This window comes from Protopterus annectens, chromosome 14.part0, assembly GCF_019279795.1.
Source record: "Protopterus annectens isolate FY-2018-M chromosome 14.part0, PAN1.0, whole genome shotgun sequence".
NCBI classification, from domain to species: Eukaryota; Metazoa; Chordata; order Ceratodontiformes; family Protopteridae; genus Protopterus; species Protopterus annectens.
The window spans coordinates 847,781,321-847,801,299 of record NC_056748.1 but is presented as its reverse complement, the minus strand read 5'-3'; the positions used below and the strand labels follow the sequence as shown (position 1 = coordinate 847,801,299).

The 19,979-nt window shown below is 38.2% G+C and overlaps 1 protein-coding gene across 2 annotated transcripts in view; it reads right to left on the bottom strand.

Annotated features, from left to right (window-relative positions):
* The window catches only part of FAM53B (family with sequence similarity 53 member B), a 667,335-nt gene that overhangs the window by 315,416 nt on the left and 331,940 nt on the right, over nt 1-19,979 (bottom strand). The gene's annotated exons all lie outside the window — the stretch shown is intronic.

The following is a 19,979-nucleotide window of genomic DNA, read 5'->3' as shown; positions in this document are numbered from 1 at the left end:
GAAGGCACGTCCATTCTATGCATGTCATTTGAACGCCACTCGGTCGCGGGGAGGACATGCAGACTCCACACAGAAAGCGCTCCAGCCAAGAATCTAATGGGAGAACCTCTTGCTGTGAGGCAGCAATGCTCCCGCTGCACCACCGCGGCTTATTAGTATGATCACTTTAAAGTACGTGATGTAATTCACCATTTTAACCCTAACTAACATAGTAATTACCATGTAAATAAGAACCATAGATATACTACTATGATCACTTAAAAGTAGGTGATGTAATTCACCATTTTAACTATAAGAAGGCCAGTAATAACCATGTGTATTGCATGCTGAGTGCAGTCAGTCAACAATGTCATGCATTACAGTTTCATAGCATTTGGAATCTGGTTGCGATAATACACAAGTACCATCAGTAATATTGGGGTGCACCTCAGAAAGCCAAGGTAAAACATTTATTTATTCATATTTGTTAACCAGGGTAGTACACTGATCAATATTGGCCAATTTCAAGCTCAGCCCAGATACACTCATAGTATAATTAACAGAATCTTAATTCAGTTAATTTATAGCACACAACACATTTCTTCATGTTCACATGCATATTCAGGTATGTTTATTGCTGGGTACTTACAGACTTGATCATTTACAGACTTACACATCCCAATTTCAGATAGCAAGGATGAGATTGCTTTTATTTTTTACAGCCTCCAAAATCATATGTCAAAATGTGCCATTTGATGCAGCACAGAAGTATGACTGAAATATGTTTGAAAATGGAGTAAAATGTGTGACTCATGACATAATGTTTCCACATCTTATAAGCATACCACTTGCCAAGATTTGTAATTTCTGATTTCTACCAGCAAACGTTCTACTCTGTGAACAAACACCTTCACATTTTGTTACATCTCACATTTACCAGTATACCAGCTCTCAATATCATTTGCATTTCTGCCTCTGTACCAATAGGACTGACTCCTTTATTTTGGTTTTCTTGAGGCTTTCAGTGCTTATTTTTCACATCAGAAGTGGCATTGCAGCCCCCCCCCTATACTTTGTGCTAATCAGCCTTGACACTAAAGCTGTGTTCTTGAAGGTAGCAGACCGTCATTGAAAGTTTGTAACTGATACCTTATCATGTCTACACAAATGCAGAAAAAAAGCATTTGATAGAGGTTTGGCAGGAAAAATGATTCACTTTGTCTGAAAAACAGCATCAGAGTTGATTGCATTAGTTGGGGGGTATGACAGACAATGCTCCCTGTTTGGTGGGTACTTGGCGCACACCAGGATGCAGTTTTTGTATTCTGGTGCACAGGTTTTGTGTTTGAACAACACCAGAACTTGAAACACTGTTCTTTTCTTTGCTCTCACATTAGGAAATCAAGCCTGAAAACACCGTTTATTACAACAAGCAATCAGGTGGCCAGTGGGTAGAAACAGTTTTCAGATGGACTGCAGTCCCGCTACAGTCAAGCACAGTACCGATCAGTCATAATCTGATTATTATTCTGTTTTATTATCAATATGAGTTTTCTTCTATGCATCACACAATTTATTTTCGCTGAATTTTCTCCTTAACTCAGAAAATTCAGCATTCATAGATTTTTTTAATTGTCTCAGATAACCAAAGTCCATTCAAAGCACAAGTGTCCCACCATTTTCTTGGACTTACATATGTTTACTTTAGCAATTTTAATTTCTTTATTTTTCCTCTCCTTCATTTCAGATTTCTGTCTTGTTACTATGCTTTAAATAGACTGACTCCTGCACTCTCAGGAGCCATACATTCTTAACGTTTTCATAATGATCTAATCTCTGTATGGGAAAAAAAATAGCCACTATTATAAAAACTTAAGTGCCAAAAAAAAAAAAAAAGGATCACCATCACCTAAAAAGGAATTTCAAAGCAGCAACATATCATCTCAATCCCTCAAAAATTCAAAAGCTAACAAACATAAACATACGATTCATCCAGCTCTATAACATAACATAAAGTATACACCACATGGATGCGCCAACAGCATTTACAGACGGCATTCTCTTTGTAAATATTATGCCCCCAAACGCACATATGTGCACATAAACATGTTTTTACATGGACATACCCACACTTGTACATGCATACAGTCACACAGATAATTTCTACCACATTAACTTACACATGCACTTCATCAGTCCAACAACTTCTGCAATGCAACACACACGTACAAATACATGTGCCTACACATGGAAAAAGCATATGGACATGTGCACTTACACACACACACACACACACACACACACACACACACACACACACACACACACACACACACACACAGATACCCTGCCCCACATACACAACATGCACACTTTCTCAATTGAACAACCACAGCAAAATACCAGAACAGTGTTTTGCCTTCCACTAAACCTCATGGCATCATCCTCACCTATTCCATGCATCCCCATTCATTCAGAAGGCTGAAGTTAACCTGTCATTTAGCACTCAACAGTCTACTATACGCAACCTCATGTGACCATGCAAGACCCTGTGTCACCTGGCTATACACAGGTTCATAGGTGGGTACTAGGCTATCGGCCCAAGGGCCTAAGTAAGCCTAGCCAACAAAGTTCACTGGCTTACGCCAACCCAAGAAAGTAAATTTCCTGTGCCCCTGTTGAGCAGAGCCACAAAACTGATCCCCGGGTTGTATTTCCTATTCACTCATCAAGATTTTTTTTGAAGAGTGTTAATGCGGAACTTTGCTTGACATAGATGGGTAGCTTGTTCCAGAGTACAGGAAGTCTCTGGGACAGGAATCTATCCATCCAGCATGTCCTGTTTATTGTGGTGACAAGGTTTAGGTCCCTAGAGTGTTTAGCTCAGAGGGATTGGGATTTCTTTAGGTGTAGCATGTCCAACAGCTCTGGGTTTGACATAGCTTTATATGTTAGACAGAGATCACCTCGGAGTAGGCGATATGCTACAGAGTAAAGCTAGAGTTTTTTGAGATGATCAGTGTAGGGCATCTGTTTGAGGCCAGTAATTCTCTTTGTGAGGTAATAAAAATCACTTGAAAGTTCTGCTCCACAAAGGTAACTAAGCACCAGCACAAAAAATTGCCACCTTCTTTTTCCTTCTTCCAAATGGTTTATTAATATAAAAAATTAACTGTCAGGTTAAGCGCTTTCATCTATCAAGACATCATCTCTTTGTGAGGTACTTCTGTGGCCTTTCCATCTGCTGCAGATGTCTTGTGAGGTACATTCGAAAAGGGGCGTTGTATTCTATAATAAGTCTAATGAGTGTCAAGTAGAGGGGAACAATGACCTCTTTTTTCTTGGATGAGAACCCTTTTGTGATGAGGTGTGCCATGTTGAAGGATTTCCTGTCTACTGTGGCAATGTGATTATCAAAGGAGAGACTACTGACCACCTGGGTTCCAAGGTCTCTTATCACACATTCGGTGTTAAGAAGACTGCCACTTATGTGGTAGTTCATGGGTACAGAGTTTTTACCAAAGGGGATAATAATGCATTTTTTGGCATTGAGCTTGAGGCCATGGCTCTGACACCAGGCATCTGTCTCAGTGAGGTCCTTCTGTAGGATGTCCACATCATTTGGGGACTCGACTATAGCTCCTAGTTTGCAGTCATCTGCAAACTTAGTTAGTCACAGGCCTTCTGTGTTAGCCTGTGCTTCAGAGAAGCAGATACCAAACAGAAGAGGTCCCAGGACTGAACCCTGTGGTACTCCACTTGTCACTGGTTTGAAGTCAGATTTGGAGTCTGCCATTTTTACAGTGTGGGTTCTGTCAGTGAGCCAGTTGGCAACCCATCTTGTGACATAGGGATTTATACCTAGTTTAGTGAGTTTAGCTATAATTCCAGAATGGGGGATGGTGTTGAAAGCCTTGGTGAGGTCAAGATAGGCTGTGTGAACCTCATTACCCTTGTCTACGGCTTTGGTGACTGCCTCAAAGAAGTTGACCAGGTTCAGGAGGCAAGATCTGCCTTTCAAAAACCTGAACTTTGTTGAGTCCAGAGTTTGGAGGTTACCAACGTCTTTGTTTATGAATTCCATGATGATAAGTTCCATGGCCTTGCAGGCCAGGCTCGTCAGGCTAATAGGGCGATAGTTCCCAGGATCAGTGGTGGCTCCCCCTTTGTGGAGTGGGATAACTGTTGCTGTGCACCACTCAGTGGGCACAAAGCCTGACATGAGGCTATGATTGAACATGGTGCTTAAGTGGGGAGCCAGTTCATTTTGAAGTTCATGTAAAACGCAGCCTGGGATGTTGTGTTTTTGGCTTTAGAGAGTGCAGCTTTTACCTGCGAAGTTGTGATTACAGGGACTCTATGTGAAGAAATACTTTTTCTTTTTCATATCATTCTCTGTACATGGAATAGAGACGTCAGTGTATGGTATGACAGTTGCCTCATAGTTTCTCCAAAAATAAATCTGAAATGGGTGCAAAGGATAATATCAGAGAACAGGATGGTCTGAGGGCAGAAACAAAAGAGCAAACTGCAGGGACCAATTATTCTGTGGATCAGAAAAAGTATTGCTTCACATAGAGGGTTGTGGACCCATGGCATGGAGTACCAGAATGAATCAAGGAGATGGAATCTACAAAAATATTTAATAAAGCATAGGGCAGATGAAAGAAAGGGTAATGGGGAATGTACAGATGGAGGGAAAGTATACTTTTAGATGTACTTTAAGGGCATATGCATACTTTTTTTATCCTCATTGAGCTGTCCTCACAGAAAAAGAAAAACACGCAGCTCAGCATCCATATCCGGTTCTCTTTGTCCAGTCAGCCATATACCAGCCAGGTTGTGAATTAATCTGAGGTCATCTATATCAAATATAGCCACTCTCATTGTGGGCCATCAGAGCAGCTCAATTAAAAAAAGAAAAAAAAAAGCTGTAAACAAATCATAGCTTCACTCAACCACATTACAATGGTTACCCTACATTGCCAATCATGACAAAATAGTTATGTGTGAAAGCTCTGTACTCAGTAAAACTCTTATATCACATTAATGGCCAGCCACTGGCTGTAATTGAGAAATACGGAGATCAAACAAGTGCTTTTAAATTCCATTTAGTAGCTAGCCAAGTTTTAGAGAGCATTTATGTCACCCAGTCTCTGAACAGTACATGCAATTTTCAAAAATATACTCGAGAATGGAGTTGGTACCATGTCAGCTTATGTGAAGATTTTAGGGGACTTCAGTAATAACCAGGTAGTGGTCATTCATCACCCCAAAACATATAATGCAACTTGACAAGCTTCTGTAAAATTTAAGAGAGACTGACCTTCACTGATTTCAGGGGAGGGGCAGCTTCTACTGCCAAACATATCTCTCAACTGTCCAGACTTTCACAGAATGCCCAGATTTTTACCTCATAATTTTACTATGCTCCTTGTATTTTTTTTTTGTTAAATCATGAAGGATTGACATCATTAAATAATAACAGACATGTCAGTTTCAGACTATATATCCTTCAGAAAATGCATGCTAATGCAAAACCTGTTATTCTAGCAATTTTCTAAGAGCAATATTTAAAAAGTGTCCTGATTTTGGGTCTTTGCCCCATTCGTCCCATTTCTTTTGGCATTTTCTAGAATTCCTGTACTAAGAGGTTGAGAGGTATGCTGCCAGCCAAGCGGAAAATCATAGTTTTGGTTTATATATGCCAACTATACAAGCTGCAGTTCAGTTTATCTACTACATAAACCTTTGGCACAGTGAGCACCGAAACAGTCTTACAAATTTAACACTCTTCAAACTGACAGCTCCAAGGTAAAGTACACCAAAAAGTAGTCTGCCCAAAAAAAACTGTCTTGATCTCTGGAATCTCAAAAGGCTTCCAAAACTAATATGCAATACCTGGTCCAATGTGTGTCATTTAATATGGGTGATAGAAGTAACAAGCAGGGTAACTACATGCTGTACATCAGATTTATTTCAGATGTAAACATTCCTCAAGCCATTTGTGATGTTCTAGCACTAAGCCAAGGAGAAGTGTATTACATTTCTGTAGGAATACCATCTTTTCACCTAGCATATGGCAGTTGAACAGAAACCTACAACTTAATTCTGTCCCTCCAAAATACACTCAAAGGCATAATATAGGGCTGGTGGATTTTATACTCAACTAAAACAAATTGTTGCCTAAGCCCCCCCCCCCAAAAAAAAAAAAAAATATATATATATATATATATATATATATTTTTTTTTATGGGATCCGGGCACATGCTCGACTAGCATATGTCTGAATCACAAAACATCGAACACACATAGATGAAAGAGCTTAACATCGACAAGTGCTTCTGTGTATGTGTGCCTGTTTCGTAGATTGGACTACAGTGTGGGTAAGGGAAAATTCCCTTTTGCCCACTATAGTGTGATCTCGTAGTGAGAATAATAAACTAGGGGGGGGTGGGGGGTGCAGGGGGGCAAAGCCCCCTGCAGAAACGTAAATTTTTTTTTTTGAACTACACATACACGGAAGTGCTTTTCGATGTTAAGCACTTTCGTGTATGTGTGTTCGATGTTTTGTGATTCAGAGATATGCTAGTCGAGCATGTGTCCTAGACCCATATATATATATATATATATATATATATATATATATATATATATATATACATACATACATACATACACACACACACACACACACACACACACACACACACACACACACACACACACACACACACACGCTCCATGTGAGGATCACATTTTGCTTCAAGCTATAAGCAATGATAACCCCAGCAAAATACTGGAATTCATGCTTGATTGATTCTGTGTGGATTGAGGATTGCAAAAAACACCCTAGACAGGGCCAGCCTTATGCATAGACAAATTAGATGATTAGGGTGCTGAGCCTGGAAAGGCTCTTATTTGAATTTAATTAATTAATTAATTTTTTTAGAGCAACAAAGTATATCATTTTGTTGCTTTGAAAAATAAATAAAATACAGCACCCTATTACAAGATGCACCCACTTTTCTGTGTGATGGGTACCCCAGGGAGGAGATGCTATACTTGACTATTCAAGTCAAGCAACATGAGGTAAGACTTGAACATTGTGAGGTCATGGAGCACAGACCTCAAGTTTCAAACTGGTAGGCACAAAGCAGTGGCACTCACACTACCAAGCATCTGCATCTGTCTGATGCACTTATATCTTATTTAATCAAAGATTCACCACAAACGTCTGGTTTTAGTTATGGTCTGCATCTTCAGCCTGGGAGTTGGAACATTTCAAAGTAGCAAAATTATGTACAGTAGATGAAAGTTACTGGACAGAAATCAGTGACATAAGTATTAATAATAATAATAATAATAATAATAATAATAATAATAATATTATTTCCATGATGCTAGCAGTGATCAACCATATATTTTGATTCAGTTATAGATTTGCATGGAGCAACATGAAATACATTAATGTGTAGTAGCTTATCTGTGCAGATTAGAAAAGGTGAAAACTATTAACATGGCTTACATATGGCTCTGTCCAGAATTTGGCAAAACATAAAGGTTTTTGCCTCCAAATTTTGGTCCGTTCCTTATAAAATCTGTGGTTTCTAGCAAATCATTGAGGATTGAAGCCTAGGCTTAAAAATAACCTATGACTGGCCCTGACCTAGAGAAGTTACTATGCTGAAGTGCACAGACTATTTTATCAGAGAGCGAGAGAGAGAAAAACAAATAGTAGTCAAATGTTCTTGAGCTAAGCAACTTAAACCGGTTTCTTGGTATTTGGCTTCACCACTTGGTGCTATGACAAGCATGCCTGAACAGGAAATTCCCATGCTATCTTCTCAGATGACCTTTAGAAAAAAGTTTTTCATATTTATAAAATGTCAAGATGGTTTCACAAAAATGTATACATTTCTAAAAAAAAACATGATAAAAGGGAGCCAGATGCCCAAGAAGACAAGAACTAGACAATTACTGAATGGCCAATATAAAAAATAAATTGGTTAGATCACTGAGTCACAAAAATCCCAATACTGTATTATAACCCAGAGAACAGACAAGAAGGGGGGGGGGGCTGGAATTTACTGGAGGACGATGGCAAAGGATACATAGTATTGGGAACAAAGTTATAACCCAGAGAATAGACAAGAAGGAGGGGAGGCTGGAATTTACTGGAGGAGGATGGCAAACGATACATAGTATTGGGAACAAACTTATAACCTAGAGAATAGACAAGAAGGGGGGGGGGGCTGGAATTTACTGGAGGAAGATGGCAAAGGATACATAGTATTGGGAAAGGAAAAGTAATAGAATGGAAAGAGGCCAAGAAGACATTTGGATTGCAGGCTAGTGATTGCCTTCCCTATCAGGGATTGATATTATAGTATGGACAAAGAGAAAGGGATAGGGGAATCCTAAATGAAATGCTTGATTGAGCATATAAAATACTGCACAGTAACTAGGAATCAAACAGAACAGGTCAGAAAAAATTGGGAAGAGAGATTAGACATGCAATTCACAAAGAAACAGTGGGAGGACATATGTATGGCTCCCAAAATATGCAACAAAGTCTAGAAGATTTAGGATCTTTTTCTGAATATGATTGCATGGATACTTTTATACCCTAAGCAGACTCCAAAGAATTTTTCCTCAAGGTAATGGCAAATGTTGGAGGCGTGATGGAAAAGAAACTGGTAACTGGAGGCATATGTTTTGGGAGTGTAATAAGTTGGCAGACTTTAAAAATTCCCTACAGAGTATGCTGTCAAGAATACTGGCAAGCAAATGAGCCTAACTAAGGAAATGGGTAGACATATCAAGGCCTTGTTAAGTTTAATTCTGGTGGCTGCCAAAAAAAAAAGCAATTACCAGAAAATGGAAATCAAAATCTAATCCAACTATACTTACAGTATTAATATGATAACAGAGATAAAAGAACAGGAAGTGGGATCCTTAGACAATGACAGGAGTAAATTGCATAGAGAAAATGGGAATTGTGGTAACAATACATGCAGAAAAAATGTTTTGGGGGAGAAGTGAGGTTTAAGAGAAGACAGGAATTAAATCATTTATATAAATGTTGCTGTTTATCTAAAGCACACATTACCAAAACTCAAATCATGGACACCAAACTTCAGTTCAATGAAAAATCAGTCTACCGAAGCACACTTCTACAAATGGTGATCACCGCTTCTGCCCTCATATTCAACAACTGGTGCAGTGCTTTGATTTTTTTTGTTTAAGTATTACCGGGAATGGATGTTATACAGCACTCAGAGCTTCTTGGTGTAGATCGTGGTACAGTACGGATAAGGAGATTTACCCTTTTCCCCACTGTAGTGCAATCTTGAAGTTGGTATATATAATTTGCAGGGGGGGTGGGAGTGCATGGTGTGTTGCCCCTCTGCAAAAATGTGCGTGAAGGTTAGTTTTGTTTAGTTTTTGAGTTTCATAGAAGCGTGCTTCTGTAGAGTGATGTTTCGTTCAATTGCAGTTTCAGACTTTTGGTGTCTGCAATCTGAGTTTCAGTAATGTGTGCTTTTGATGAAAGAAAGTAGACCCACACACACACAGATATATATATATATATATATATATATATATATATATATATACATATATATATGTGTGTGTGTGTGTGTGTGTGTGTGTGTGTGTGTGTGCATGTATGCGTGTGTATACATTATAACCAAAAGACGTCTCCTGGGCTACTGATATCGGTAGAAGGAAGTTCATAAGAAAATTTAGATCTAAATAATTCAAAGTCTAGTGTATACCATTAGTTTTCTTTCCAGAACTGTCTGTAGTTATTATGGTTTCTAAGGTGGTTGCTTTGCACAAAGCAGAAGTTTTACTTATCTATTTCATTTTATCCTCCACAGGTGTATGAACTGTTCCCACACTTAGGCAGAAAGAATGGTTTTCCCTTTTGTTCCAGATTCTGACAGCCTTAAAAGTCAAAGAAATTTTCTTTTTAGCTATGTATTGTCTCCATCTATAACTCACCATGTCTGAAAGCCGATCATTTGCCCTGCAGGTGTTATCAGGCAGCAGTAAGATAGTTAATAATTTCCCGAATACTTTTGTCATTGTGTACTTGTCACAACTGACCTTAATCAAGATCAACAACTGAACAAGAAGAAAATAGCTGGAAATCCCTAAAAAGACATGAACCCCAACAACTCTGTTAAGGACTTATGCTTATGCAGTTACAAGAAGCATGTCCTTACTGACCTTGGGGAAGAGAAATACCAAGAGCGGTGAAACGAGTGAACAATTTTGAGCATGAGGTCTCGCTGAGGATGCAAACCTGGAACTAAAATGGCCTTATTAAAAAAAAAAGCTGGAAAAGGCCAAAACCAGCCAGGAGTTTCTTTTCATAGCTGGCTGATATTAAGACAGTTTACATCAACATTTTCTATTAAGACTAGGATTTTGTATAGAGCTCAAATTTATGTTGAGAATGTTTTCAGGCACAGCCAGACCAAAGGGAGAAAAATATAGGCACAAGCAAATAAATTCAGTACTGAACATCTGACAAGAATTCCAGTTATGATCCATTACACACAGTCATCACACTCACTATAAAGAAACCTGGTGGTGTAGCCTGAAGACCCCTTTTATAGAGGTCATTGCTCTTCCTACTCCTCCTCCAATTCCTTCTCCTGTTTGATGTCTAGGTTTGTCTTTTCCGAAACAAACATGGTTCTCAAAGTGACAAGCAGGGCTGAGGAGATGGGAATTCAATCAGGTCCATGCATGGTGTCACACAGTAGTGTTAACGGACTGCTAAATGATATTATGCACAGAAAGGACTGCTTAGCTTAACAGAAATATGTCGATTTGGCCAAAAGATAATTGATCATGCCATACTATATGTAACCCATACAGTTTCTGTGGGCATACCAGAGAAAATGTATCAGAATGCATGCAGTAAAAAGAAGTGCTGTTAGTTACTCCAAGAATGGAAGGTTGTAGCAAGAGGTCAGATTAAAGGAGAAGGGTATATATAGTCTGGAGATGGGAAAATTAGTTAAATGTTTTGATATTTTGATTCATGAAGGAGTATAAACAGGATGGAGGCAAATACAGCATCTAAAGTGCAACACTGCACAACCAATTAAATAACACAGTCTAACTACAGAAAGGAGATGTTTTTGAAGTAAAGTGAGGAAATGTTATTTTTAGGAATGGTAGTAAAGACTTGAAACACATTACAAGAAACAGTAGATTTGTACAAGATGTTGAACAATTCTAAAGGTAATAGGAAAACTGCAATGATACTATGAATCTTAGAAAGGATTTACACCAAACTTTAAATGCTTACAAATGGTAGAAGTAGTTCTCATACTTGGGGATACTACACAATCAACACCACAGATATTTTAAGATTTTCTCAAGAAAGCATAAACCTGTTTTGTTGGAACTTCCTCTATTTTAACCAGGCTTTGATGCTACTTCTCTTGTATTTTGTGATGAATGTCACTGAAGGCACATAAAATATGATACCTCAGGACACTGATGGTCTGGGCACTATTTGCTAGGGCTAGCTTATTAGCCTATAATATAATACAATATAATATTCCTCAGTGCAGTAGTTTGCAAAGACTAGCTGGTAGACCAAAACTTATACCACAGTTATCATTAATGGTTCTGCCAATTTGGAAGGCGAGCACTGAATGCCTGAACAGGGTGGAAAGAACTTTTAAGAATGGCTAGTCATTACACAGTTCCCATGATTACTTATCTAAGATTATTTCTATGGTTCTGTGCTCATACCAAGTGTGTTTTATCTTGTGGAAAAGGCCAAGATCATCACTAAACATGGCTACTGGACCATCTCACTTACACAGTTCCCAAATGTTCAATGTACAACTCAACAAAGAAACACAGCAGTACTTCTAGAATGGACTTTGGAGAGACATGTTGCTGACAGAAAAGGGCAAGCCTGACTTGCCTTGTATATACCTTTAAAACAGTCAACAGAAACAAACTATGAGCCTAAGTTCCAAAACTTGCTATGATTAAGGAAGTTAGGATAGTAGCTATGGGCTGTCAAAATAAAAACTATGATGGTAGGTGTAAGGGAGGGCTTACAGAGCACTAAAATAATAAAAGTCCACTTGCAGATGTAATGGCATCAGCTTTCTGTGCAGACTAAACTTATATTTATCCATCTGGACTAGTGCTAGACTCCAAACAAGTACCACATTTCTCTCCGGTTTCAGTTTACATGCCCGAGATATTGAAATCTCGAACTTCAGTGTCTCGAGACCAGAAGCGTGAAAGTGCAGTTGCTTGAAACTGCATATTATTGAATGTTAGTTTGTCAAATAATAACCAGTATGCTGTAACTTTCAGTCAAGTGGTTTCCAGGTAGGAAAGATGGTGGCTGATGTGTGGTTATGTTCGGAGGGTTAGCTAGGTGTAGCTTTTAGTATTTTGTATAGGAATGTGGTTTGGTGTAAAGTTTAGGGAACTTTTAGAAGTTAGTTAGGGTAGGTAGGTGTGAGTGTGTGTGTATGTGTATGCATAAGTGTTGAAAGTGGTGTGTTTTCTGTGTGTGTTTATCGTGAGATAGATAAAATAGTGTGCAATGGGAGAGTACTGTTTGTCTTTTTTTTTGTGTTAGTGTGACCTTGGAGTTGGTAAATATAAGTAGAGGGGGGGTGAGGGCATGCAGTCCCCTGCTTATACATGTGGTAGTGGTATGCATTTTGTTTTTTGTTATTTTAGTGTATTTATGTTGGGGGAGTTTTGGATTTTGCTTTTGGAGTGTTATTTTCGATGTTATGGGTTTTCGTATTTTTGCTGTTTCTGTGTTTTGGTCTCGAGATACTGAAATTCGAGATTTCAGTATCTCAAGCTTGTGAAGTAAATCCTTCTCTCCACATGGGATCATTGAAATCTCCAAGTTCTCCATTAAGATCTGCATTGCCACATTTAGGATATAATAATCTGCATTCGCAGTCTTTCTAATGTTAAACTTCAGTCTTGATTAAGGGTTTTGGATCCATACAAGTGCTGTCATAGTCACACTAAAAAATTGTAATTATTCAGAATACCTGTGGTAACACACAGCCATTTCTTGCACATTTCAGCCAGTAATGTGTTCACACATTTCTGTTAGCACCAAGTTAATACAGCTTTTTTCCAGTCAGGATTGTCTTTTCTTGTGAAAATGCAAACACTTTCCATGCTGGAATTATGGCATGCTGAGTTTCTTATGTTCCTGGTCAAAATCCTGTTTAGGAAAATTAGTATTCTTAATGCATATGTTTTAGACTCATCAGTACCAGATATTTTTTCTAAATCCTGTCTTAACATTCATGACATGTTTTTCTTATACCATAATAGTATACAAAGTTGTGTGCCAAACGTTAGGGTATATGCAAGAAATCTAAAAAAGAACCAGCAATGACTGTTATTACACACTACAATAAAAAGGGTTGAACTATAAGCAGCCAACTACTTATTAAAGCATGTTAATGTAAGCATTTGAGAACTATGGGATGATAATTTAAGAAAATTTGGTTAAGAATAACAAGGTCAGGCTATATTTTTTTAAATTTTCTATCTACATGATGTCTGTCCTTGATCTCATAATCAAATGTTTGGCTTGTTAAGATAAAGATGTACATTTACACTAGTTTTTATACAAGCTTTATTCAATATTTGCAAAAAAGAAACCATGCATGAGCAAACATAGATTACCATCATTACTATCAAGTGACTGGTTACTGGAACCAGTGCAGTAAACATTGCACTTATTTGAGTAAAGGGGGGGGGGTTCAAATGCTTAAAAAGCTTTCCACTATTATAAATATTAAAATGTATTCTCACAGAGTACATTACTTTTTGAGGACAGAAAAGAAGTACTTTACAGCAATAAAAAATGAGATGAGGCCAAGCGTGATATCTGAGGAATAGTTCTCTCTCTCATTTCCCATCTCGCACAAATTTCTACACCTTCCATTTCCCCACTCCATAAATCTCCCTTCAGTTAATATCTTTACAGCTTCCATTCCACTCCACAGTGCTGTGTTCCATTTAAAACAATTGAAACTCAAAGCAATCACTGGTACCATCCCCCTCAGTGCACAGTACCACCTCTGTTTAAATTACTAATACTCCCAGAAATCAATGCTGCCTTCATGTCACTCCACAGTGGCCCTTCCATTTAAGTCCCTTCACTCAAAGCATTCAGTACTTCATTCTTATTGTGCAACAATCCCACCTTCTATTTAAACCACTACAGCTCCCAGCAATCACCGCATCTGTCTCATCACCATACATTACCATCTTCCCTTTATATTACAAGAACTCTCAGCAATCAGTGCTGGTTTCTCATCACTATATAGTGACTTGAATTAGCCGAGTACCTAGCCGGTTTGCTGAGTATTCTTACAAATCTTAGATTCCTCTGAAATACTTTGGTGTGTTCATCTGATGCTAAAATGCTAGGAGCATGATCAGGTAAGGAGTTGCTGGAGAGTTTTTCTGAATGCTTTGGTCCAGGACAAAGACTAATCGCCTTTCAGTCCCTGTGGAAATATCCCTTGGAAAAATCTCTGAATGACTCAGGCAGGAAGGCATCACAAACACAACACAGTCACTATAAGGCATATTCATCTTAAACAAATGCCTGGGATTTCTTGACAGTGGCTTCCCCTTATTCAAGGCAAACATCAAATGATCTTGTCTGCTGATAAAGTACTTGACATTATTTGTAGGCATGGAGCATGACGATTATACTCCGATATTCAGAAAAAAAACAATCAGTGAAGTGCTTCTACAGTGCGAGACCTGATCGTAACAACTGTTAAGCAGATAAAGTTCCATGCACTACAGAAAATTATGATGGAGTCTCCAATCATAACCCATTGTTAGGTGTTCTCAACATGCATATATAGAGTCACCTCTCAAGGTAGATTTCTTGACATTCATGTTTCAAACAGTGACCTGTTCATAACCATGTATGTTGTAAAAAATGTTAATGTCATTAAATAATGTTGTTTTCAGAGTAATTTTGAGTAGTCTGGAACAAGTCTGACAGAGAAATGAAACACAGTCCATTGTTTACAGTATCTAACAGTTTGAAGTACAAAGTGCCCTTAAAATTGAAACATTCATCCATGTCTTGGTTTATTTTGTTTAACTGAAGATAGTTGTAAAGCTCACAGTCAGCTCGCAAATGATTTAAAGTTGAAGGCAGCTTTAAAATCAGAACCTGGGGTAAATGCATTTGAAAGAAACAGATTTTATCTTTGTTCTTCGGATATTCATTTAATGTTATAGTTCTGATACTATTTTCCCTTTTCTGCTTTATTAGTTATCAATTTCTGATTTTGTATGTGAAATTAAATCAGACTGTTTCTGAACACAGGTATTACTCCCCTATGAAACTATTGCATTAATAAAACTGTTTTCTCAAGAAATTACTTTTTGTTTTTGCTTTTAAAGAGTTTATTTCTATTTTATAAAATAAACTACTTCATCCTGGTAAACCCTCCACCCACCACCGATCTCCACTAATGAAATCACAGATTTACCTGACTCATTCAATAAATACTTCATAGAAACTATCTCCAAACTAGTTCAACAACAACCCACTTACTACTACTACCAATATTCCCATGTCTGTACCCAGCCCAAACACTACCTTCCAATTTCAACCCATCCCTACTAATTATGTCAAAAGATTGCTAATCAAACTTAAACCTACTACACTAGCAACTGATGGCATCCCCTCTGAATACCTCCGGGTGGTTGCTAATGAGCTTGCCTACCCAATCTCTATTCTGCTTAACAGATCCTTATCAGAAAGCACCATCCCATTAATCTGAAAAACCTCCAACATCATCCCTTTACATAAAGGAGGCACTTCCACTGACCTTACCAGCTATCACAGTATTGCCATCCTGTCCCCTCTAGCAACAATTCTTGAAAAATGTATACCCCACCAACTTATGCCATACCTACTCAATAACCAACTACTCTCTCCCATCCAGCATGGATTCTGACCTGGCCACTGTACAACCACAGCCCTTCTCTCCTTTACAAACCACATCAACCAAAACAGACACCTAGGTAAACTTTCATCTGCCATATTCTTAGACTTGTCAAAAGCCTTTGATATGGTGAACATTCCTAAACTGTTCCACTCCCTCAGTAAACTTGGCCTTGCAAACCACTCACTAGCTTGGTTCCAGAATTACCTACAAGGTAGACAACAATCTATCATCACTGCTACCTATTACCACTGGAGTCCCACAAGGGTCCATTTTAGGTCACCTACTCTTCTCCATCTTCATTAATGATCTTCACTGCATCTGCCATGATGCAACCATTATACAATATGCTGATGACTCAACATTAGTCTGCTCAGCCAATAACCTACATGAACTGCTCACTATCACCCAAAAAGCCTTCCAAACTGCTGAAACCTGGTTTCTTAACAAAAACCTCCTACTTAATCCAGAAAAGACCAAACGGATGATATTTAAACCAAACAAATCCACTACAATTCCCAACTCATTCAATAATGTATCCAGAGATGGGACTATCATTTCTCCTGACACACATACTAAACTACTAGGAGTGACCATTGACAACAACCTCAAGTTCGATCTACATATAAACCAAACTATTAAAAACATCCACAGAAAACTTGGCAGTCTTTATAAAAACAAACCATTTCTAACTCAAACTGCTAGAATAACCATAGCTCAAACCTACCTCGTCTCCGCACTATTATATGCCATTCCTATCTTCACCAACTATTACAGTATTGCCATCCTGTCCCCTCTAGCAAATATTCTTGAAAAATGTATACACCACCAACTTATGCCATACCTACTCAATGACCAACTATTCTCTCCCACTCAGCATGGATTCTGACCTGGCCACAGTACAACCACAGCCCTTCTGAAATGGCCAAACTCAACATCTGCTACAATCAAATTGCCAGATTTGCTACCGGTACCCCCTAACCTGCCCATCACTGTCAGTCACTATTTCAACTCAATTGGCTTGAATTCCCAAATCTCCTCTCATTCCACCAGCTCTCTTTTGCACATACACTGTTACTACTCCCTGAAAAAACACCAGCACTATCCAATCTACTTAATCTACAAGCAATCCCAGACAACTTTGCTCTAGTGAAAAAAGTCTTAATTAAGGTAACCAAAACCAACAACTCAGCAGGTGACTCCCTATTCCCCAACTATATAGGTAAAATCTGGAACTAATTACCCTTAGCCATTACCTCTGCCAATACAATCGCTACCTTCAAAAAACTACTAAAAGAACACCTACTACTCTCATGGAAATGCCCTTGCCTCCCCTCAGGTTGACCCCCCTATTATACCCCCTTCCCACCCACTATCTTGCTTCCTCTCACCTCTATACCTTGCAGTTGATCCATAATCTCTCCCTAAAGTACTTCAGTCTCTAGGATTCTGTACATTCCATGTACTATCATTCTTCAAACATTAAACTATTGTATGTTTGATGTGTCTGCCAATATCAAGGATGATTGTACTACTCAACTGTAAACCTGTAATATCTTGTAGAATAATGTGTCTTCCTATAAATATTTGCATGCTATATATAAATTTGTTTCTTCAAAACTGAAACTTATGCAATACTGCAAAATACTGTTTTTTTTTCTTTTTTTCCTATGAAAATTTGCTTGTTATGCATAAAACTTTCCTATGAAAATTTGCTAATGTATAAATTTCTTACTCGTTTGTTATTTACCTGTGGAGCTTTTCTCCCCGGGCGCCACTGAAAATAGATATGTATCCAGTCGGAATCTACGGGTTAACAAAAATAAAATAAAATAAATAAATAAATAATCATCATTTCTACCGTTAATAATTCTATACGTTTAGATAGTTTGGTAGGCATTACACATGGATGCCAGTTTACTCACAGATTTTCGGACATTCTTTTCGCGAGCTGCCATACTTTGTAATGTCTAATATGCTGAAAGTCTGCTTAAAGCAGGCTAAAACAATTGTTCTTATTTTAGCATTTTAAGCCTACTTAACAGTGAATTAAAGTCTAAAGCCATGAAATCTTAAACATAACTTGAAGCTGAAATATTTTTAATGAATATCAGTCTACGCAAGTGTTTCCATCAGCTTCCCCTGAAAGAGATGATCTTCTCACAGAAATGAGCCATGGAAATAGCTTCATAAAACATCATTCAGAAATGGACTTAAACATCAGAATTTCAGTCATAAACACCCTCTAATGATGTTTTGTCTTTAGATATCCGATACTAATAGACAAATAGAATATCAAATTATTTATAAAAAGTAAACAGCAGTAGTTCACATGTAGTCCTCATTCTGGCTTCAGGGGGAAAGTAACAGTGGTACTATAATGCCTCACAGTCAAAATGGAGTGACACTATCACCACACTTGATACAATGATACCATCACTGGTGGTAATACCATCTGTCAAAGCACATGGAGTAATGATACCATCAATGGTGGTAATGCCATCTGTCAATGCACAGGGAGTAATGATACCATCACTAGTGAGAAAATACCCTCTCTCAATATATGTGGAGTAATAACCTCACTGGTGTTACAGTACCATCTGTCAATGCACAGGGAGTAAGGATACCAGCACTGGTGTTACAGTACCATCTGTCAATGCACAGGGAGTAATGATGCCATCACTAGTGATAAAATGCCCTCTCTCAATATATGTGGAGTTATGATACCATCACTGGTGTTACAGTACCATCTGTAAATGCACAGGGAGTAATGATACCATTACTGGTGATACAATACCCTCTCTCAGTATATATAGAGTAATGATAACCTCACTGTTACAGTACCATCTGTTAATGCACAGGGAGAAATGATATCATCACTGGTGACATAATACCCTCTCTCAATATATATGGAGTAATGATACAATCACTGGTGTTACAGTACCATCTGTAAATGCACAGGGAGTAATGATACCATCACTGGTGATAAAATACCCTCTCTCAATATATGTGGAGTAATGATACCATCACTGGAGCTACAGTACCATCTGTCAATGCACAGGGAGTAATGATACCATCACTGGTGATAAAATACCCTCTTTCAATATATATGGATTAATGATACCATCACTGGAGCTACAGTACCATCTGTCAATGCACAGGGAGTAATGATACCATCACTGGTGATAAAATACCCTCTCTCAATATATGTGGAGTAATGATAACCTCGCTGCTGTTACAATACCATCTGTCAATGCACAGGGAGTAAGGATACCATCACTGGTGATAAAATACCCTCTCTCAATATATGTGGAGTAATGATACCATCACTGGTGCTACAGTACCATCTGTCAATGCACAGGGAGTAATGATAACCTCGGTGGTGTTACAGTACCATTTGTCAATGCACAGGGAGTAATGATACCATTACTGGTGATAAAATACCCTCTCTCAATATATGTGGAGTAATAATAACCTCATTGGTGTTACAGTACCATCTGTCAATGCACAGGGAGTAATGATACCATCACTGGTGTTACAGTACCATCTGTCAATGCACAAGGAGTAATGATACCATCACTGGTGATAAAATACCCTCTCTCAATATATGTGGAGTAATGATAACCTTGCTGGTGTTACAGTACCATCTGTCAATGCACAGGGAGTAATAATACCATCACTGGTGTTACAGTACCATCTGTCAATGCACAGGGAGTAATGATACCACCACTGGTGATAAAATACTCTCTCTCAATATATGTGGAGTAATGATAACCTCGCTGCTGTTACAATACAATCTGTCAATGTACATGGAGTAATGATATCACTAGTGACACAACACTATCTGTTAGTTCACATTGAGTAATGATATCCTTATTCCTCACTGGTAATATAATACCATCTGTCAATGCACATGTAGTAATGATGTCATCATTGGTGATTCAATACCATCTGTCAATGCACAGGAAGGGATGATATCACTGG